Consider the following 21,825-nt stretch of genomic DNA (forward strand, 5'->3'; position numbering starts at 1 on the left):
TTTTGCATATGTGCACACAGATTTTACCTTAGCCTTGAAGACCTCAGACTTTCTCAGGCATGCATCATTTACACTGCAATGGATTACAATAAGTATAATCTACGCTTGTCCTTGGGAAGGACTGTCATCTTTGTGCAACCCCTCTGTGACCCTTAAAGAGCTGGAAGCTTTTCTTGAGTACTAAAAAGTTAAAGCTAATTGTTATTCAGGGTAGGTATGCAGATTCTCTATAAAGACCACTTTACCCACCAGAGACTAATCATTTTGCCAACCCTAGATATAATTATTTCTTCGAAATTCGAGAATGTGGGATGTCAGGAAAGTTTTTGAGTCTCTCTCTCTCTCTCTCTCTCTCTCTCGACTTCTATAATTGTGTTCATGCATATCCAGCTGTGCCCAGATATTCGCTGGTGTACCATGGCTTGGTATCACGTACACCATGAGGTTTCTCTGGTTGTTTGCCCGTTACAGTCTAAGGTATATGTCATCCAGTGTGTCCATTTTTAAACTGTCTTGTTGCATTAGGCTTGGAAAACAATAGATGAGGTAACTCTTACAAGAAAAAAAAAAATCTCTTTCAGCGATGTTGAATACAGAGGAAGGGGCGGAGCTTTCAGGCCTTGGTTCCCACTGACTGTGTGCAGCTGTAGGAGCTAAACAATAATGTGAAACAAACAGTGAAAGGAATCAACATGACCACTTCCTGAGGGAAATGACAGGATATGATGTGACAGCCTATGTTTCTGCAGAAAGATAAAAAGAAACTGTCCTGGATTGAATCTGACATTTCTTCATATAAGACAAAGTACCCAGATGACCAGTGTTCAATAGATTGCTATGAAATCTTAGATGATTTCTTAGTGCGGCACTTTACAGCACAATTAAGAGGTCACAATACTAACGAAACTGATAATAGTTATCGTCCACCTATCATTTTCAGCTTGTGTTGAATGTTCATTAGCAAATGTTTGCATACTAACACACACTGATATCATCCATTTTGTTAAGGCATGCTAATTTATTTAACAGTTTACTTGCTGTATACAGCACAAGCTTTTAGTCTGTATGTCCATGCCACCTTAGTACCTTTATTTAGATGGAGAGTAATGAAAGCAGACAAGATTAATGAGACAGAGCTTTTCTCTATCAATAAGGATAAAGATAAATCAGCCTTGAAAATACGATTACTTCTTCTGTATATTACACTATAACAACAGGACCAACCATATTGTGTGTGTGTGTGTGTGTGTGTGTGTGTGTGTGTGTGTGTGTGTGTGTGTGTGTGTGTGTGTGTGTGTGTTCATCTTTTATATCAGTATACTGTTGCATGCAAGTTTCTTAAAATTTGTGCAAACATCTAACATCCATTACATCTCTTCAGCTGTCTCTGCTCTGCATATCTTTTCTGACACTCAATGACTATAACATGCACGTGTAAGAACATCTGCTGGCATAATACCTCAAAGACAAAACACAGAATTGTATAACACTTCTCCCTAGATATCATCACAATGCAATACTCATTACCATGTAATTTTACCTAGATTTTGTAAACTTATTTATGCCATTTTATAATCCAGATAGTTGTTAAATATTTGTCTTCTTCTATACCAGATGCTGTCAGCATTATACAGGCATACTCTCCACGATGTTTACCCACATTCTGAAGAGAATGAACCTCTGTACCCTCGAGACATCATCTGGCACCCATTTCTGTTTGCAAAGCTACACGTGTCCTCATTAAAACACAGTGTACAGAGTGCAGCTAGCTTGTGGTTGGTAGGTGAGAGTTCACCACATGAGAAAGTCTTTGGTTCTTTTATCAACCACCGACTGCCCAAATGCTGCCAAAGATACTGAAATAGTGTATTAAAAAACATCTTATTGCACCTTTAAAGGATGTTGACCTTTAAACAACCTCTTGTGTTGTTTCCACACAAAACAGAAAAATCTGTAGACAGCAGAACAAGAACAAGAACAAGGATGGGAGAGCAAGAGAGAGGACACAACACAGAGAGGATAACCTTTGGTAGACAAACTGTAAATTGAAAAGAGGGGGGCAATCTTTTCAAGCTCTATGAAGAGTCAGCAAGGATTCTGACAGCCTAACAGCTTGAGAGTACATATTACTCCATTTGAATAAGTGGACTGCAGTTAGCAAGGGCAGATGGCAGGAGCGCTGGGCAATGAGTAGTGTATTGTTGTAAATTCAGTCTAGTAGAGAAAAGCACTTAAGTATGAAATTAAATGACAAATGTGAGACACTTAATACATTTCTGTGACCATCTGTTGCTGAATTTCCTCCATAACAACAGCTCACTTGACATAATATTATTTAAAATGGTAGTTCTGCACCCAAAATACATACTGACTAAGTGTGTCGAGCTGGTCTGTTTTTCTATAGCCATGTCATAGTGTTGGAAAAATATTGGCATTTCTTTAATCCCTGACACAATGACTTCTGACGATATGTCTGTGTGTGTGTGAGAGAGACAGAGAGACAGAGGGAGAGAGAGAGAGAGAGAGAGAGAGAGAGAGAGAGAGAGAACGAAAGAAAGATGTTTTCAGAACTAAATGTTAAGTGGAGGAGCAATTCTCATACTAAAATTTGCTTTCATTATAGAGGCTTTGCACAAACATTAAAACCCTGATTACCAGTACTGGCTCCTTTCAAATCTCTCAAAGAGGCAGTTTTTGTTAGGACTGGATAAATTCAGTATTACATTGTGCTTAATTTTTCAAGTCATTTTTTCAACTAACTTGCAGCGGTTTACAGTCAGGAAAGTAAAAACAGACAAATGTTATGGGATACCTGAAAAATTTGGCAAAGGTTGTCCAAAAATAGCTGCTCATATCATATCATATTTTGTAATGACAACTATAAATATCAGTAAATCTCCATTGAAGGCACTGTGCAATCCATATTTGACACCACAAACCCTGCTAAAGGAACACATGTTCACTGTATGACAGTTGGATATCGTTAAATTTGACACCTCTACAAGAGCAGTTGCAGGAGTGTGATATATTGACATGAAACCTGGACAGAGAATAAGGCTAAGATTTGAAATGAGGGCAGAGAAGAACCACTGTCTACACTAGATGACCTTTTCAACATGCCTTTTCCTTCCACTGTCAGACAATGCCATTCCACAGCAGCATCACCTCCAGGTGTTAGAAAAATCGTAGTATATTTACAATCTGTATGGTTATATTTATAATTTCCTCTTGTGCCGATGGCTCTGTTTAAACCTGTACAGATGTCAATACTGCACTGTTATTTTTGTTACCTCTGTTGCAGGCTTAAATTTAGAATAACAATGACCTCCCATACCTTTATATAGAACAGTTGTGTTTGACAGGCCATGAAGCAGTAAATAAACAGGGGCAGTAGTAGTACCATCACTGACCAAGTAGTGATAATATACAGTATATATTTTTCTGGCATTATTATTATAATTTTACAAGCAAATATTTTAATTTTATATTTTCCACTCCATTTAGATGTTTTGATTAACACCGTTACCTTACCAGAAGGTTCAAAAAGCATCCCTCCCACATCCCAGAATCCTGCAGGTAAATACCCGACTGTAAATTGGTTGTACAGGTAGGTGTAAATGTGAGTGCTAGTAGTTGGTTGTATCATATAGTATTATATAATGTTTATATGGCTGGATGGTTCTTCTCTACGTTGCAATGCTGTGGTGACAGCACCAGCAATGACTAACGGACCCAGTGGAGGCTGCAGTTGGCAGAGGTGACTTTAAATTTTTTTAAAAAGTGCATTGATGCATCATCTGTATTCGTGTCATCGACACAATGACATTAGCAATGCCAAACCTGAGTTGTTACCCTCTAAAGCAGAAGCTCTGTGGTGTGACTTACATCGGTTGAGTTTGTCATTGTGACAACCTTTACAGTAATGCATGCAGGATGATTTGATTTGGATGTCTTTCAGCCTAATAACACTGAATTGAGGGTGGATTTCTGCATAATGCTGCCCTTTAAATTCTCTTGGTGCTGAAATTGATATCTCTCATGTTATGAATGTAAAATGATTCACTCTACAAAACCACAGACTTTGGCCTTATGACACTGGATCCCTCTATATAATTGTCTAAACATCATCTGTGGCTTCATGTTATATAATTTAGTTACAGCTCTAGCCTTCTCAAGATAAAATTGTAAAGGTTTTGCTTTCAATGGTTGTATTAGAGGAACAGCAACAGGAATACCAGTTTCTTTACTGACAAAAGTCTCAATTCACCATGATGACCATGGAGCAGCAACTGTGTCTGCTCGGTCCAGGCCAAGAAGCCCAAGAGCCTCTGAGGTGAAAGACTCTGAGATCCTTTTGATTTGACCCTTTCATGCTGGATATGATTTTAATATTTATAACATGTATGCAGTACACACTTGAGCTGCAGTGATTCTTTGACAAAAAGCGCAATGTCTCAGTGCTGCATGTACATTTGTTCAGGGGGAAAAGTTCTCATAACATGACTCTGCTTTTTATCACACCTTAATATTTTTTTTCCAGAAGTGTTTTAGCAAACACAGGCTGGCAGTACCTGATAAACACTTTCTCTAGACACATAGATTTTTTCGAAGCTGACACAGTTTTACTTTATTACAATTTTAAAGAGAGCAGAGGGTACTAGAGTCATGACAGACTCAAATAGTAATCAGTTTGCACACCACCGGGAGGTCTGTGGTTAATATAGTTTTTAAATTGACAGCTTCATCTGGAGCACGCCAAGCAAACAGATGAAGATGAGAAGGAAGCTTTGAAGTGTACAATGAACCTCCTGGGTTGCGTAATACTGTAGTTGCCACGTCAAGTCACCTTCGGGTCACTGTTTGTCACGTAAGCTGCCATGTGACTCAGAGGGCCGAAGCAGAGAGGAAAGGTATATCTAGAAGTAGATATCCAACTAGTTCTCCAACCAATTTTACTGAATACTGAAGGGCTGTAAATGGTTTTCTTATATGGAAATAAACAAAACAGTTTCCAGGTTAAAGTGTTTTGATGGTTGTCCAAATTAGAAAAACAAGGATTTCTTGGAGTCTGTTATGTCAGTGTATGGTTGGTAGGCTTCACACTGTCTTTTGTCAGTGTGTATTCACAGTGTACGCCAGGGCTCTGTAAAATTAAAGAGGCGTGATGTAAAAAGCAATAGCAAGCATAGAAGGTGTTGTATGTGTGTGTGCTTGTTCTTCAAATAACAGACTTCACCCCAAGGGAAGGTCACATATCTCAAACATATTGCTACAACGTCAAACAGGCGTTCACACAGATGCCTGTTGTGGTGCTGTTGCTCGCTCCTGAGGCATCACAGCTTTGAAACAAACTGAGACCCCATCACACGTTGAGTTGGAATAAAGCTACAACAGGAATAGAATGGAACCCTTGTCTGTTATCCTGCTGAAAATCCAAACAATGACCTCAGAAAAGAATTCAGCAGAGCTCTGAAAATGTAATAAATAATTTGTTCAGTTGTTTTTGCATTAGATGCATGTTTCAGACCTACAATTTTGCTTTGGATAAAACTGAAAAGCCTGACCTTCCAGACCAAAGGAAGCTGGTTTGAAAGCATCTAAAGAAGCAATTTGTGAAGCACCCATGTTGGTTTCAAATAGATAATCTGGTTCTGGTTCTGTTAATCTCTCATATCCTACATCACACCGTGACATTATGTCCAATAATAAAAACTGTACTTACTCATGTTTGTAGTTTTATCGTTTTTTGTGTTTCATACGTCATACTTCTGTGACTGATATACATTTCATTTTGTCAAAGCTTTGCAGTCTCCCTATGTTTTCCTCTTACCCTCTCTCCCCATTCATCCTACTCTTCTCCCTTTATAACTACGCCTCCTCAATCTCTCTCTCTCTCTGTCTCTGCTTCCTGTGCACATTAGTATTCTGTTCATTCCCACTCAGTCTACGCAGGCAAGGAGAGACTGTCTGCTTCTCTGGGTTGAACCCACTGGAATGAAGCGCCCCAGTATGCACAGTGCTTTATTCATCAGTGTGCAATCACTCAACACACACACACACACACACACACACACACACACACACACACACACACACACACACACACACACACACACACACACACACACACACACACACACACACACACACACACACACACACACACACACACGAGCACACACACACAAATCTTACTATCTCTCTTTCTCCTCTGTATTTGTGTGCTGATAAGTACTGCTGCTGTACTGTGAGCTGTCCCTGAGTGCCTTTGGCACTGACAGATTTCATCAGAGCTGTAATGCAGCCTCTCTCATTTTCTGCCTTGATAGGTCTTGGAGGACAACACAGATCCTTCTCATCAGTAACCAGCACGACAGATGATGCAACAGCACAACTAAACACGACATGACAAAGCAAAAAAAAAAAAAAGGGAACAGAAACAAAGAGGATATGGCACATCTTGAAAATTACCTTGAAATTAAAACACAACCACTCACGGCTTTGTCAGTTTTTAGGAAGCAATGCCGAATCGTGACACATGAGTACTATTCAGACTATTCCACAGTGATTTCCATGTGAAATCCCTACCAACACTGATTCCTGAAGGATTGGGCCACACTGTGATGCTTAGTATCTCAGTGACTCAAATGTCCTGCTCCTTGCTTTAATGCCAATTTAAGCAAATGAGGATGCTCCAGCTCCTGCTTGGGAAACATCACCATTTCATTGCTGTTGCAGCAGCCCAGCTTTTGTTTTCACTCTCTTACAGTCGGTCCACAGCAAAAAAGGAACAGCTCAAAGAAGTGGAGGAACAGCCCAGAGAAATGGATTGATGTTGTCACTGAGATCTGATATAGGTTTTGACAGCGTGTGAACTTTTAGTACTAAGAAGAAGACACACACACACACACACACACACACACACACACACACACACACACACACACACACACACACACACACACACACACACACACACACACACACAAGAACTATTCTGTTTCCCATGAGGCAGTAGTTCACTGCCTAAGGCCCAATCTTTCAAATTCCAGATCTGCACCACACTAACGGCAATCTCAGTCAGTTAAAAAGAGAATCCTCAGAGAATCCTCATGTACACATAAGATGAAGGTTGTCTACCATCATTCTAACATTGGAATATAACTACCTCAAACAATAAGCACTGGGAGCTTGATTTGCCCTACTTGATGGCATCAGTTATAAAACTGATTTAAGTTTTAGGGGAACATTCAGTCATGGTTGCACATTCGGCATCATTTTTGCATCACAAGATAGAGAATGTGTTTTAACCTTTTGCCAATATCATGAAAAATATTTATAAGTTAAAACAAAAATAATGAGACATGGCCAAATAATGATGTTCCATCATCATGTCTGAAATAAATTCTGATATGGATTATAATCTACGTATATCTACTGTATATCGGAGGGGTGATCATGTATTATGCTAACACAGGATGGTAAAAACATGGAACTACTTGTGATATGTAACTGAAATTTAAATTGATTGTATTAATCTGTAAATGTACAAAGTTACACCTTGAAAAACATAGACCGGATTAGAAAAAAAAAAATCACCTGTGGAGTACCCCAAGGCTCTGTCTTGGGGCCTAAATCATTCATTTTGTATCTAAATGACATTTGCAAAGTTTCTGAAATTTTAAAACTGGTAATTTTTGCAGATTATATTAATATGTATTGCTCAGGACCAGACATTTCTCAGTTAATTTCCCAGGTGGAGTCAGAGCTGATAAAATTTAAAAAATGTTTTGATTTAAATAAGTTATCTTTAAATGAGAAAGACCTAATTCAGGATTTTTGCATACAACAAGTCAACCACTGAGGTCAAATTGATTTGGAATGGGATTGAAATTGAAAGGGTTTGTGAAGCAAGGTTTCTGGGAGTGATCATATATCGTCAGATCTGCTAGAAGCAACATATACAGTATATCAGGAATAAATTATTAAAGACACTTGGTATATTGTATAAAACTAAATACATATTGAATAAGAAATGTCTACACATATTGTCTTTGCCACTTGTGCTTCCATATGTTTCCTACTGCTGTGAAATCTGGGGAAACACATAAAAACATATATAGATCCTCTGATTAAATTGCAAAAAAGGGCAATAAGACTAATTAATAAAGTACGGTTTCATGGTCATACTAATGAACTTTTCATAAAATCAAATCTATTGAAATTTGTAGATATTGTAAAGTTAAATATGTTAAAAATTGTATTTCGAATGGTAAATAAGAACATTTCTTTAATCATTCAAACCTTCCACAAACCAAGAAAAAGCACATATAACCTCCGAGGTCTGTTACAATTTGAGTCTGTTAAAGCAAGAACAAATGTCAGGCAAAGATGTGTGTCAGTAATAGGAGTGAAACTCTGGAATTATGTGGAAGACGAAATTAAGTTGATAAAAATTCTGTCTAAATTCAAGAAAAAGAAAAAAAAAAGACTTAATTCTTCTTCTTTTCCTTTCGGCTTTTCCCTTCAGGGGTCGCCACAGCCAATCAATTGCCTCCATCTAACCCTGTCTTCTGCATCCTCTTCTCTCACACCAATTACCTTCTTGTCCTCCCTCATTACATCCATAAACCTCCTCTTGGCCTCCTGCCTGGCAGTTCAAAACTCAGCATCCTTCTACCAATATATTCACTATCTCCTCTGGACATGTCCAAACCATCTCAGTCTGGCCTCTCTCACTTTATCTCCAAAACCTCTAACATGTGTTGTCCCTCTGATGTACTCATTCTTGATCCTATCCCCCTGGTCACTCCCAGAAAGAACCTCAGCATCTTCATCTCTGCTACCTCCAGCTCTGTCTCCTGTCTTTTCCTCAGGGACATTGTCTCTAGACCAAACAACATCGCTGGTCTCACCACAGTTTTGTACACCTTTCCTTTCATTTTAGCTGAAACTCTTCTATCACACATCACACCTGACACTTTTCTCCACCCGTTCCATCCTGCCTGTACACGCTTCTTCACCTCTTTTCCACACTCTCCATTGATCTGGACTGTTGACCCTAAGTACTTAAAATCCTCCACCTTCTTGATCTCTTCTCCCTGTAACCTCACTCTTCCACTTGGGTCCCTCTCATTCACACACATGTACTCTGTCTTACTGCGGCTATCCTTCATTCCTCTCCTTTCCAGGACAAACCTCCACCTCTCTAGCTTCTCCTCGACCTGTTCCCTGCTCTCACTGCAGATCACAATGTCATCTGCAAACATCATATTCCATGGAGATTCCTGTCTAACCTCGTCTGTCAGCCTGTCCATCACCATAGCGAACAAGAAGGGGCTCAGAGCTGATCCCTGATGCAGTCCCACCTCCACCTTGAACTCCTCTGTCACACCTACAGCACACCTCACCACTGTCTTACAGTCCTCATACATGTCCTGCACCGCTCTAACATACTTCTCTGCCACTCCAGACTTCCTCATACAATACCACAGTTCCTCTCTGGGCACCCTGTCATAAGCTTTCTCCAGATCTACAAAAACACAATGTAGCTCCCTCTGGCCTTCTCTGTACTTCTCTATCAACATCCTCAAAGCAAATACTGAGCAAATCTCCCTTGTTCTTAAAAATGGGCACCAGCACACTTCTCCTCCATTCCTCAGGCATCTTCTCACTATCTAAGATCCTGTTGAACAACCCAGTCAGAAACTCTACTGCCACCTCTCCTAGACACTTCCAAACCTCTACAGGTATATCATCAGGACCGACTGCCTTTCCACTCTTCATCCTCTTCAATGTCCTCCTCACTTCATCCTGACTAATCTTTGCTACTTCCTGGTCCACAACAGTCAGCTCTTCTAATCTTTGTTCTCTCTCATTTTCCACGTTCATCAACTCTTCAATGTACTTTTTCCATCTTCCCGTCACACTACTGGCACCTGTCAATACACTTCCATCCCTATCCTTAATCACCCTAACCTGTTGCACGTCCTTCACATCTCTGTCTCTCTGTCTTGCCAACCTGTATAGACCAGTCTCTCCCTCCTTACTGTCCAACCTAGCATACAAGTCATCATAAGCCCCCTGTTTGGCCTTTGCCCCCTCTACCTTCACCTTACGCTGCATCTCCCTGTACTCCTGCCTACTCTCCTCAGTCCTCTCAGTGTCCCACCTCTTCTTAGCTAACCTCTTTCTCTGTATACAGGAACTTCCTATACATTTAAATGACCTTAAATGACAATTATAGACTGGAATTTCATAAATAACAACTTACAAACAATTCAACTTACAAGCAAGCGCTTGAAACCAACAGTGTACGTTGAGGACTTCCTGTGTTTGAAAATTTCTAGCCATATGGTTTCAAATGTCTAGTATAAAATGTTCCAACTCCTCTTACCTGTAAAAAAAAAAATCTAACAACAATCTAACAGTTGGTGCAGACTCATTTTTGTTCTTATTCCGCTTTATACAACACTGGAACTGTCAGTAAGCCCTTGAACTGGCGTGAATAACCTGAAAATACTCACATAATGATGCTACAGGAGACATTAAAATCGTTCTGTGTGTTGCAGAAAAGGTCATCTTGTCCAAATAAACATTGCTGTACGAAAAATACGAAGAGTACAATTTTTAATTGAAATAATCGCCTTTAGTTAGTAAATTGCATTCAATGTTCTAGTGTTGGTATTTCAACTATTTTGACTCTGGCAGCATTAATAAGGAGAGGTTATGAGTAAGATAATAAACCTTCAGTGCCTGATAAATGGTTTAGGAATTCATTCTTGCTTTAACTCTGGCTTTCGTTCTTGAAATTCTTAGCGGACATGCCCAGACAGCTTCTGAAACTGCAGCTCAAAATTAAACCTTGAGAGGGAAGTCAAGTGATACTGTTGCAACATTGGCACTGGGCTTTACATTCACAGGACACATCACATATCACACAACCAGATATGTATGTGATATCCTGCTGCACTGTCCCAGTGCACCTCTGTTTAAGTTTATGATATATTTTGGATTGTCAAAAAATTAATTGATATTTAATCATTTTATATCCAAGGCGAGCCTTGTTCAAATAAATTAAAGATAAGGCTTTAAGTCATGAAACCATAAAAGAGGTACAATAAATGAAATATCCTATATAAATGTGAAAATGTTTGATTGTGGTTCCTGTTTAAATATAAGTAAATATTAGCCCTAGAGTCTGTAGTAAATATCCAAAATCTCTTTGTAATTAAATATCAAGCTCTGTTTTGTAATGTTAGGGGAAATGTTCATTAACACATGGCATTGCCAAACTAACTGAATAGTCCCATTATTGCACAACCTCAGCTCTGTTACCTTTGTTGCTTTCATTATTAACTCAACTTCTGCCTTTTTTATATCTTTGTAATCTGCTCTAAAAAGATGCCCTGTAATTAAATACACATGCACAAAACTTTATTGAAGTCGATTCATAATCAGCAGTCATTCTGAACAGGAAATCCTCATATAAATCTCAAACCTTCAAGTCTTTTTATTTTTCTGTAACCCTGCTGACACTGGAACAAACACAACCTCCTTGGTCAAAGTAATTATATCTGTACATTATTCCTTATGTATAAACGAATATATATTTTAGATTATTTTCAAAGTGCTACTTCTTTTAACTGAAAACCTTTAATTCATACATCACAGACAATCTGCGAATCTGCCTTTTGATGACAAAACTTAACTTATGTAAGGTGTGGTTCAGGTGGGCTGTGAGTGTACCAAAGGTAGAACACAGTAGTATCTTGCATCTTGGCAGCACATGGTACACACCATGTGTAGTATTTTACAGGAGAGGAAACTTCCTCATAGTGTCACATTTTATGAAAAAGGCAGCTGCAACAGTGAAAAATTATAGTTCAACCGACATTTATTTTTCAATAAAAAGGACAAGAAGCAGAAAAGCCATTTTTGTTATTCTTCTAAAGACTAAGGCACACGTGTTGAGGAGGCCCAAAACAATGTGGCAAAGAGAGGTCATCATTCAGCTCTGAGCCCTTTGCATCTCTCTTTCTCTCTGCTCTGTGTTTCCTGTTGTGCAGGAAATCCGGCAAACTCCGCTCCACCCACTAGTTGGAGGGTAAACACTACATGTGACAGAAAGATACAGAACAATTGGAAATGATGAAGAGAGTTGTCCGAACTAAACTCAAGTTTTGATTTATTATTACTTGAGGGTTAAAGTGGATCAAAACCAAACAATATTACTGAACTCTGCCGTCAGAAGAGGTCTTTGCAGCTGCACATTTCTATTGTAAGAATTGAGCAGTGGCTCATTAACACAGGAAGCAGTCTGGAAGGAAAATAACTGTTTGGATTAATTTAGGCTGCAGGAAACCTTGTGCTTAGACAGCTCGCTCTTTCCTGCTGGAAGGAAGGTGTTTTCGCTTACGCACTTTGTGATCTGCAGCTGCAAGCCCTTTTATGTACCACCCAAAACCCATGGTACAGCAAGTGGAGTAAATGCATGCATTGTAAAGGTAGCCTAAGTTCTCTGTCAAGGCTGGTCTTTGCTTAACAATTCTTAATCAATGATCTAAGGAATAGTAATAAGCCTTGATGCCTGGATATAAAAAAGACTGAGCGGGCTGAGAATTCTGATGAAATGATGAAGTGCTGTGAATAGCCTATTATTTTATGCATTTATTAGGCTTTAGATGGTAACTATAGAGCAGTTCTGTTAAAATACAGCACATTGTGGCATCCTAACATACTATACTGTAGGGAGTGGCATAATGGTATGCTATGCAGTGACAATTGGAATTCATCCTTTCACAGAAGAAAACAATTGGAAAAGATCAAGCATGTCTGAGGGAAAATACACACCAATAAAATGTGGATGCAGCTTTTGAAGAGTTTCACAGTGATCAAACAGCAGAATAATGAGCTACTGTCATCTGTCAGTGCCTTGCAAAGTTGCTCAAAAGCCGCACGTTTTGTGAACTTCAATCTCAACAGTATTCCAATCAATAAAAAGAAACGTCTTCTTACCCTTAGTTAAAATCCACAAAGTCACACTACAATGAAACTTTGGCAAACAAATGACACCTCTTGTCATTTTGCTGTATTTACCTATGAGCGCAGGTTAGGTCTCTGCCATTTGGGAAATCCGCTTATGTGTTTTTCTTAGGTTTAGTGCTACCTTAAATCCCTTCCCCACAGCTGGCAGTTCTACAGAGAGCATTTCTGATCGCTACTGGTGGTTATGTCTCTACGTCTGCTGAATCACATCCTTACTGAAGAGCTCCACAGAATGAACATGTCTACACTGTCTTTTCGTCTCTGTTAATGGGCCAGACATGTGTTCATTCCCTGCTCAGAAGTTCGCAGAGATGTGGATAAAAGAGGAACAAAACGCTGCAGATGACGCAGCAACAGTCAAGTCGAAAAGGCCACATGAAGTCCAACATCAGGGCAAACTCTATAGGGTGTTAATGTTATGTTTTACAGACCGTTTTACAGACCTAATTAAGTGCCAAGACCTTTTTCCACGGTCTTGAAGCTTAATTTGGCCTTCCACATTATGGCCGGCACAGAAAATTAAATGTCCACGTCTTTTTAAGTTTGTATTAAATATGAATGTTCAACTGTTCTGAATTTAGGCTCATATGGTCATATGAGTCATACCATTAATCTAAAAAAGAATTAGGCCTGTTGAAGACATCCCCCCTCTTTTTTTTTTTTTTGACAAATCACACCCTGGAGACAGCTATGAACAGAGTGGCACACAGGCATGCACACTCATTATCTTAATTATATTACAGTACAGCAGGCAGTTCCCCTGGTATACTGTAGTGTAAGAAGCATATGTCCTGCTGTGAGGTTCCTGCATCACAATTTCGTCATTCCAGACCCAAGTGACAACAGTTACAACCTTGCACAACCAATCAAAACAATACGATAGGATGAATTTAGCCCTCCTCTCTGTTTCCTTCTTTTTCAGAAACACAGGAACAACATCTGCATGGAAATGGCAACACCAATGTGAATAAAACAAAGCCAAGGCTACTTCACACTAGAGAGGAATAAAAGATCTTTCATTGTAAGCGCATTTCAAAACATGAAATAGAACGGGGACTATTCAATTAACTTCCACTTGTAAAAATAGTATAACAAATTTCTTTGAAAATCATTAAATTATATAGATTTAGGAAATTAAATTCATACGCAGCCAAAAATTTATATATTAAACATGTTTTTTATAATATACAATAATATTGCTCAGTTTCTCTGCATTTCCTAATTTCAAATATAATATATGATATGTAATTTCTTAGTCATTTTTTTCTTAACTACACAAAAATAACTAAAATATAAACTAGAACCAGTCAAAATCTGTACTATTATTGTGACTGGAGTTTTTATTCCAGTATTTAGCGCTCCAGGGCTATTACTGACTGGACTGGAGTAAAATGTGTTTTAAAGGAGTAACCCAAGCTTTCACTTACCCTCATGTTCCATAACTATTAGTGTACTATTTTACTGTGAGTGAACCCACACAGACATCTAATCATGACACACACTTTTTTAAAATGCATTTATTTACTTCACTGTCCATTTCCTTTATGTCGGGGTGTTTAGCTCATACATAAACACAGCATGTCTCCTCCGTGTTACATAATCTTTAACAACTAATAGTCCAATGTATTTTTAAAGACTTCAATCCCATGAGGCCTCCGACAGTGAAGTGTGTGAGGCTGGGGCTGGGACACAACACTGATGCTGGAAAGCAGTCGACCTACCTCCCATGAGTTTGATGTGAATCACATGATCTCATAATGTTTGTATCAGTGTGTCATCATCATCACTATAATGACATCATTTATATCAGATGAGGGACACTACCAGCTTTATTGTGGGACTCCTTATCTTCTTATTGCTTGTGTGTGTGGGTGTGTGTGTGTGCGTGCGTGTGTGCGTGTGTGTGTATGAGAACACTCTCTGGATCTTTAAAGAAAATTCACCCACTTCATAACTTCAGACACGTACTTTTAAGCATGGTGTCTCGGGAACACGATCATCCTGTGGTTTTCAACAACTGGTCCTCACAGTCGGAAGCACATAGAACAGTGATTTCTTTTGCTCGGAGGTGGCAGATCACAGACGGTCAATGCTCGCAACTACATAGAGTGTCGTCCTAGTTTTTGATGTGGATATTTTGGAGCGCTGCACTCTCAGCCGTGTTTAGACTTGTTCACGCTGTTACAAAGTGCTGCTATGCTGTGCATACTTGTCTCTTGGAAGGATAAACAAGAAGATTGTTTTCTAACACTCCTATCTAGCTGTTGATAGCGGGAGCTTTTCCTATGAGTAGGTTGTTGACTTTATTCAATAAAATCATGAGGCTGATAATGAACAGAACTCCTTTGTTCTATTATCTGCAAAAATGTTTACCCTTATTCAGGCCTGCAGGGGGGGCATCATGGCTTTGTGATAGAAGATAGAGAAGTAAGCTGCCCCCCCCCCCCAAGTTATCTCTCAACATACTCTGATCTTTGGACACACCCTCATCCCTCAACACAATCATTTCTGCGTTTATACACTCTACTAGTACCATCTTTATTATTACCTTCACCAATGAGAGTAGGAGGAGGCATCTTAAATAATTGTTGAAATATTTTGATGACATTTTAATGAGAGGTTGATCTTGATCCAAAAAGTTCCTAAAATGTTTAGATGGATCTAGGAATTGCTTACAAGGTATTTCTTTAAATGTCATAAAAGTTTAACAACAAACAAACAAAAAGTAAGATATGGACAAAACGTGTGACTTTCTAGGACTTTGGATCATTTCATCAAGGTACAAAGCAAGATCCTGATATGGTAGGTTTAAAATCCATATTTGGATAAGACGCTATGTAATGGGTCACAGAGAGGAGTTGAGACAAGGCACTGCCATCGGTATGCAGCTGAAAAAATGCAGCTACAGGGTTTGTCAAATAGATTTAATAAGATGTTCGCATTCATACAACAAACGGATCAGGGGATGCTATTATGCAGACCCAGATTTTCACCATGTGAAACTTACTTCCTACATATACATTTGTATATACGTTTTGTACATACAGGGAAGAGGAACAGCTATAGATGATTGGTTTAAAGAATAAAATGTGCCTCTGAACATACTTCGAAGGATTCTGTGTATTAATATACAATTTCACAATATACAGTGCCTTGTGAATCATCCATGTTTTTCATTCACAGGGGGTGAATGTCTTTGAACCTGGAGAAGAAAAAGTACTTATGTGGAAACATGGAAGCTGTGAAAAGGTTAGGCTTTATACCTACTGAGCCCTTCAACTGCAGTGACGTCCTGCTTCCTTCCTTCCTCCATCGTCATCAAGTATTCATCCATGCAACTGTGATAGTGTTTATGGTATATTTAACTAGACGGTAGGGTTTTTCCTCGCCACTGTTTGCTCTGGAGAATTCTGTTCTGTTTCTGTAAATAGGCTTGAGAGACTGGTTAAGACCAGCTCTATAGCTAAAGTTCCAAACTGTTTAACAAGGAGTTTCCTTTTGGATTGTGTCATTTTTACCACATTAGTATTTTAATTATTTGGGTATTTATGATTCATAGAAAAAAACATCAACTCACAAACACAATAGGCTAGTACCACCTGTTAGTTATCGCACAAACATTTAGATCTGCCTTTGAACACCATTATATTGGACATCATCTGTATGACATGACACTGTTGCTAACATGTTGCTAGATTTAAATGTATTTTTAGCTTGTCAGTATATACCACAGATGTCTACTGTGTTGTGCTTTCAGATTTCCTTTATTTGCTCTCACAGGCAATGCGGATAAATATGGGGATTTGTAAGGCTGCTAATTAGCTTGTTTCTTCTCACCCACTTTAAAAGTATTATATTACCAGTGTTCTTTCAGAGATTACAGTCCACCTCCTCATTCTCCTTCCTGCCTCTATCATCTTGGCTTATTGTTCCCATCAAATGTGTCTTGCCAAACAGAGGATGTCCAGTAGGATGTATTCCTGTTAACTTCCGCCATAAGGAATACAAACAGTGACAGCAGTCATGCTAAGGGGGGGAATAGCAAATGACATACAGTTTTTCAGCAGTTTGTCATATCAAAACGTCAACAAACAGCTCATTCTACCATTTGAATTGGAGCAGATGAATAAAATCAAAGGAAAATTATTACAATACAGCATATGAAAATCTAGAACAAATTTCACCAGTCACAAATAAAGACTGATCACATACCTCTCTGTTATTTATCACATTTATATTATAAGGTTGTTACTGACTTAACAGTTATGGAATGAATAAAAAAATATTGAGTCATAAGAAAAAATATTGAAATAGTAGGGCTCAAATGGATTTGGATAAGGATTTGTCTGGGCAGACACTTGGAATGTAACAGCAAGGGACGTGTTAAGTTGTTGCAAACTGAAAAGATAGCGTTGTAGCAATTCCAAACAGACTGGCTGTTTCCAAACAGCATGAAGCAAATTAGCCGAGCAGGAACCTTCAAATACAGTAATTAAATAAAGTAATTAAGTAAGGGTAATAATTAATTAATTATTACATGTTTGTTATATTTTTTTAAATTATCTCCATTGTTGTTCCAGATACCAATAACAACAACAACAACAACAACAACAATAATAATAATAATAATAATAATAATAATAATAATAATAATAATAATAATAATAATAATAATAATAATAATAATAATATTGTAATTCTGATAAAAATAAGAATTCCTAGTAACATATATTTTAAAAACCTTTGCACCAATGGGTGTTGAATAAATCAAATATGTCTTTAATTAATAATAATAATACATTTAACCAAGGAAGCATGCACACAATACAGGATGAGTCACAGAGAGCAGTCAAATTAAATGCAGTTGGGTGTTTATGTCAGGACCAGGATATGAATACCAGTTGCCATGGAAACAGTAGTGCGTGTTTCCCACTCAGCTCAAAGGGAGAGCAAGTGGAAACTGCTCAACTATTATGAGAGATGATGCATGGATTGGCTCATTGATTGGACTGCCAGACAAATTGCCGGAAATGTTGCCCTACCACAGTAACCTCATGCCTGGAATGTTACCTTTTTATGCTGAAGGAGGGAGAGATCTTAATGAGTGATAGCGCCCAGGCACATTAATAGAGAGGAATGTGGTGAAAAGACAGATGTGACTGAAGCGAGGCTGCTGTCTGCATTAATATGAGAGCCTCTCAATCATTCAGTCTTTTTTAAAGCAGTAGTAGAGTAGTGCAGTGATTGGTCTGTACATTCAGTGAATTCATTTAACTGCTGGAGATACACATAACAGCATGTGACAATAGTTCATGGTTGTCTCGTGCAGTTTCATGATTATGTCATAAACGAGGAAAATGGATGTTTGTCTGTTACACAAAACATCTTGTCAAACTCACAATGTGTTTCCCCCCCCTGATCAACAGTAGCTCCTTTGAAAACATTTTATGAATGTACGTCATGAAATACCAACACTTGCAGCGTCATCTCAGAGTCTGCCCCTGTGCGGAGATTCATCTTTATGTAGGTCCTCCATTCTTCACTGTGGGCTAGTCATCTGCCCTCACATACTGTATATCCAGTGCATTCTGGGAAAACAGCAATTTGGAAATGGCCTTTAACATTAATTAGATGAAGGTTTGCTGCTGTGAGAAATACCAAAGATCCATAGGTTATGTCATACACCTTTCAGTTACTATCCCTGAAAACAAACTTTACACAGTAGTACAAACATCTGTAAAATTAACTAGCTGTCTGTCTGTCTGTCTGTCTGTCTAAAATTGTTATCATATGACATCATAAAAGCTGTCGCAGTGCCCTGCAATCTGAAAGGAGATGACAGTGTAGTAGACTTGAGTGACTTGTACTTTCTTGCTCACGTATTGGTGTCTTTCTAGGTGTTCAGACAGGTTAAATACTTGAGAGTGAGTCACCAAAAATGGCCATTCATGTTCATGGCTCCTACAATTGCCTACAATTACCGCTCTTTATACGCCCTGACTGAAAAGAGAACATTTTCTCGATTGCTTTTGGTTTATTCATAGATCAGAGTGTACCTGCAAACCTATGTCCTGCACAGCAGCAAAGAGTAAATAACAAAGCGTGGAAATGACCATGAATTTACACTATTAGCTTTTGTTACTCATAACTGTTTCGTCCATTTAGGATATTAGCTTGCAGCATATTGCCAATTGCTCTGGTAAACTAAACTAACATGTTTCATATAGCATCCTGTATATCCACAATCTCTGACTGAAGTAGGTCATATGAAGCTAATTCATATGCTACAATGTTTACAACTGTTTGACGCCTACACTTTTATGGATGTACAGTATATCCTATACTTTATGTGTCATGTCCTCTGTTTCCACCTGTATGAGCCAGTTATGGTGAACTTGGAGTATTAATTCTTGTTGAATGTCAAAGAATCTGTCAGGGGTGTTGTGAGCTCAAGGAGAGTCTGTGTGAAGCTCAGCCACATTCATTTTTGAGCAGCACATCAACCAGCTAGTGTGTGCATATCTGTTTTCTGTTGGTTAACATAAGGCTGGAAATATCAAAATTCAACCAAAATGAAAGCCCAAAGCTCTAATCTTTATTCAAATATCTAGCTTCATTTTTGTTTAAGGGCACCTTATCACTACTTAGCTTCGAGGAGAATGCTGAGTGCCATGCCGATGCTGCTGGAATGAACTGAGATGAACCTCTGCATCCAACCTACGTCACAGTGATTTCTGCAAAAGGCTGTCATGTGCAGTGGATGAGCGTCAGAGGTACTGATTTCTATTTTGTTCAGTTTCTATAAAAAAACAAATGCCCAGAAGCCTCCTCCAGGATACCATTAAAGAATGTGGCTTCCACAAAATAGGACGACTAATGACCTGCTGACTTTTATTATTAAAACACCCCACTGTTGTGTGTGGGTGGTCTTCTGACAGAAAGGACAAAGATAAGACTATAGAGGAAAAACAGAAAGAATCTGCAGGGGCGTCCACTGCAATGGAAAGCAACTTCAGGCTTTTTATTAGCCGCTACAAGTGTTATACTGATACTGACAGCAAAACCTATTCGCATGAGGAATTTGAGCTTTTGAATTGCAGTTCCTCTAGTAACCAAAGTTTCCAAAAAATACTGCATCATTGACCACCCTGTCCTGTCATTATGACGTAACAGTTTCACAGGTGATCATTGATTGAACTGTTTGGACATAGTTACTGTTTAAACTTGTTTTTTAAGAGTTCCGACAAAGGAAAAATTGTATTCTATCCATTCCGTTTATCTATCCAGCCAATGAGAGGGTTTGGTTCCCATTCTCAGGTTCTTCAGTGAGGTTTCAACTTGTCTGAGCATCGTCAAGGCTGTACTTAGTCATGTTTTATTAGTTCTAACTATGACTGGGAGCTGCAATTTTAATAATCAGCTTCAGCAGCTATAAAAAATGTTCACAGTATTTATTGGCTTATGAGACCTTAAATTACATAAAAGTTGGCTATTGATTTAAAAAAAACAACTTGATGAAGAAAGTTCTTGTTGAGCAGGCTATAATGTATAGTCCTCCATCATTCCATCTCTAACTATTGTAAGCATGTGATTCAGGGCTGGTTTAGTATCCCTAAGTGTAGGGAAAGGCGTTTAGCGACAAGTATTTAAATACAAGCCTGTCTGGTGGAGGGAAGAAACTTGAGATGCTTGTAAGGAGTGTTCCTATCCTGTGACTCACACTTTCTTTCTCTTCTTACGTATTTGAATTCAATTGGTTGAACTAAATTGGTTAGATTAGTGGTATTTGACTAAGTTTAAGCTGGCGTCTTTTCAAGTTCAGCTGCTGTGCATTGCTCATGTCTTTGGTCGATACTGAATGCTTGTAAAGCTGCAGCAGAGAAAAGGGCGAAGCTGCGATCTTCCCATTAGTACCTCTCTAGTACATCCGTTTTTGTCCACATAGTGGGAGGAGAAGTTCTGACATTTGATATGCAAAGGCCCTTTAATCCCCCAAGTACATCCCAGTGTGCACATGTATCAAAGCAGGTTTTTTGTGTTTTGTTTTATCCCTTCTGGCAGAATGTGCATTTCACTTTTAATACCAAACTGATTCACTCTTCTGCCTGCAGAGAAATTGATGATGGAAGATGAAAAATAATGATCACTATTGTCACTGCAGTTAGACTCAAACTGGAGCGAAGCCCGACACATTTTTTCACTCCGTGTGGCATAACAGAGGAGCAGGCTTGTGTGGGTGATATCGAAAACGAGAAGTGTCATGACTGTATTTTTTCACATGACAGTGACACTAAGAACATTGAGTGAACTTGCACTCGTTGTTATTTGAATCCCATGGAGTTTCCCAGTTAGTTCATGTCCTAGCTTGCTTAGGAAGCTCCCGCGAGGCCAACAACAATGATCAGCAAACATTTGCTGACGCACAACCAGGATACTGACCTGACCTGAATTGCCACTTATGCCAATCATCACTGGAGCATAATCTACAATGAATTATGAAATATTTTCAAATGTAAAACCACTTAAATTTGCCACTTTCCCTTGGCTTGCTTGGGTAAACCCATTGCATTCATTTGAGGGTCCATTTGTTCACTTCTGTTTGGGGATAAAACATCAGAATAGGGGAAAAAAAATTTCACATAAACAATAAAATCTGTTTCTACCTGATTTAGACATCCATTCCAGGGGCCATTACTGTCAAAAACACACATACACTCAGAGCAGGAGGTGCTGTCATGAATAATTCCTGTGCCTTCCTCCTGTGGGCTGCTTCCTCTT

The sequence above is a fragment of the Antennarius striatus genome, chromosome 3 (assembly GCF_040054535.1).
Source record: "Antennarius striatus isolate MH-2024 chromosome 3, ASM4005453v1, whole genome shotgun sequence".
Taxonomy (NCBI): domain Eukaryota; kingdom Metazoa; phylum Chordata; class Actinopteri; order Lophiiformes; family Antennariidae; genus Antennarius; species Antennarius striatus.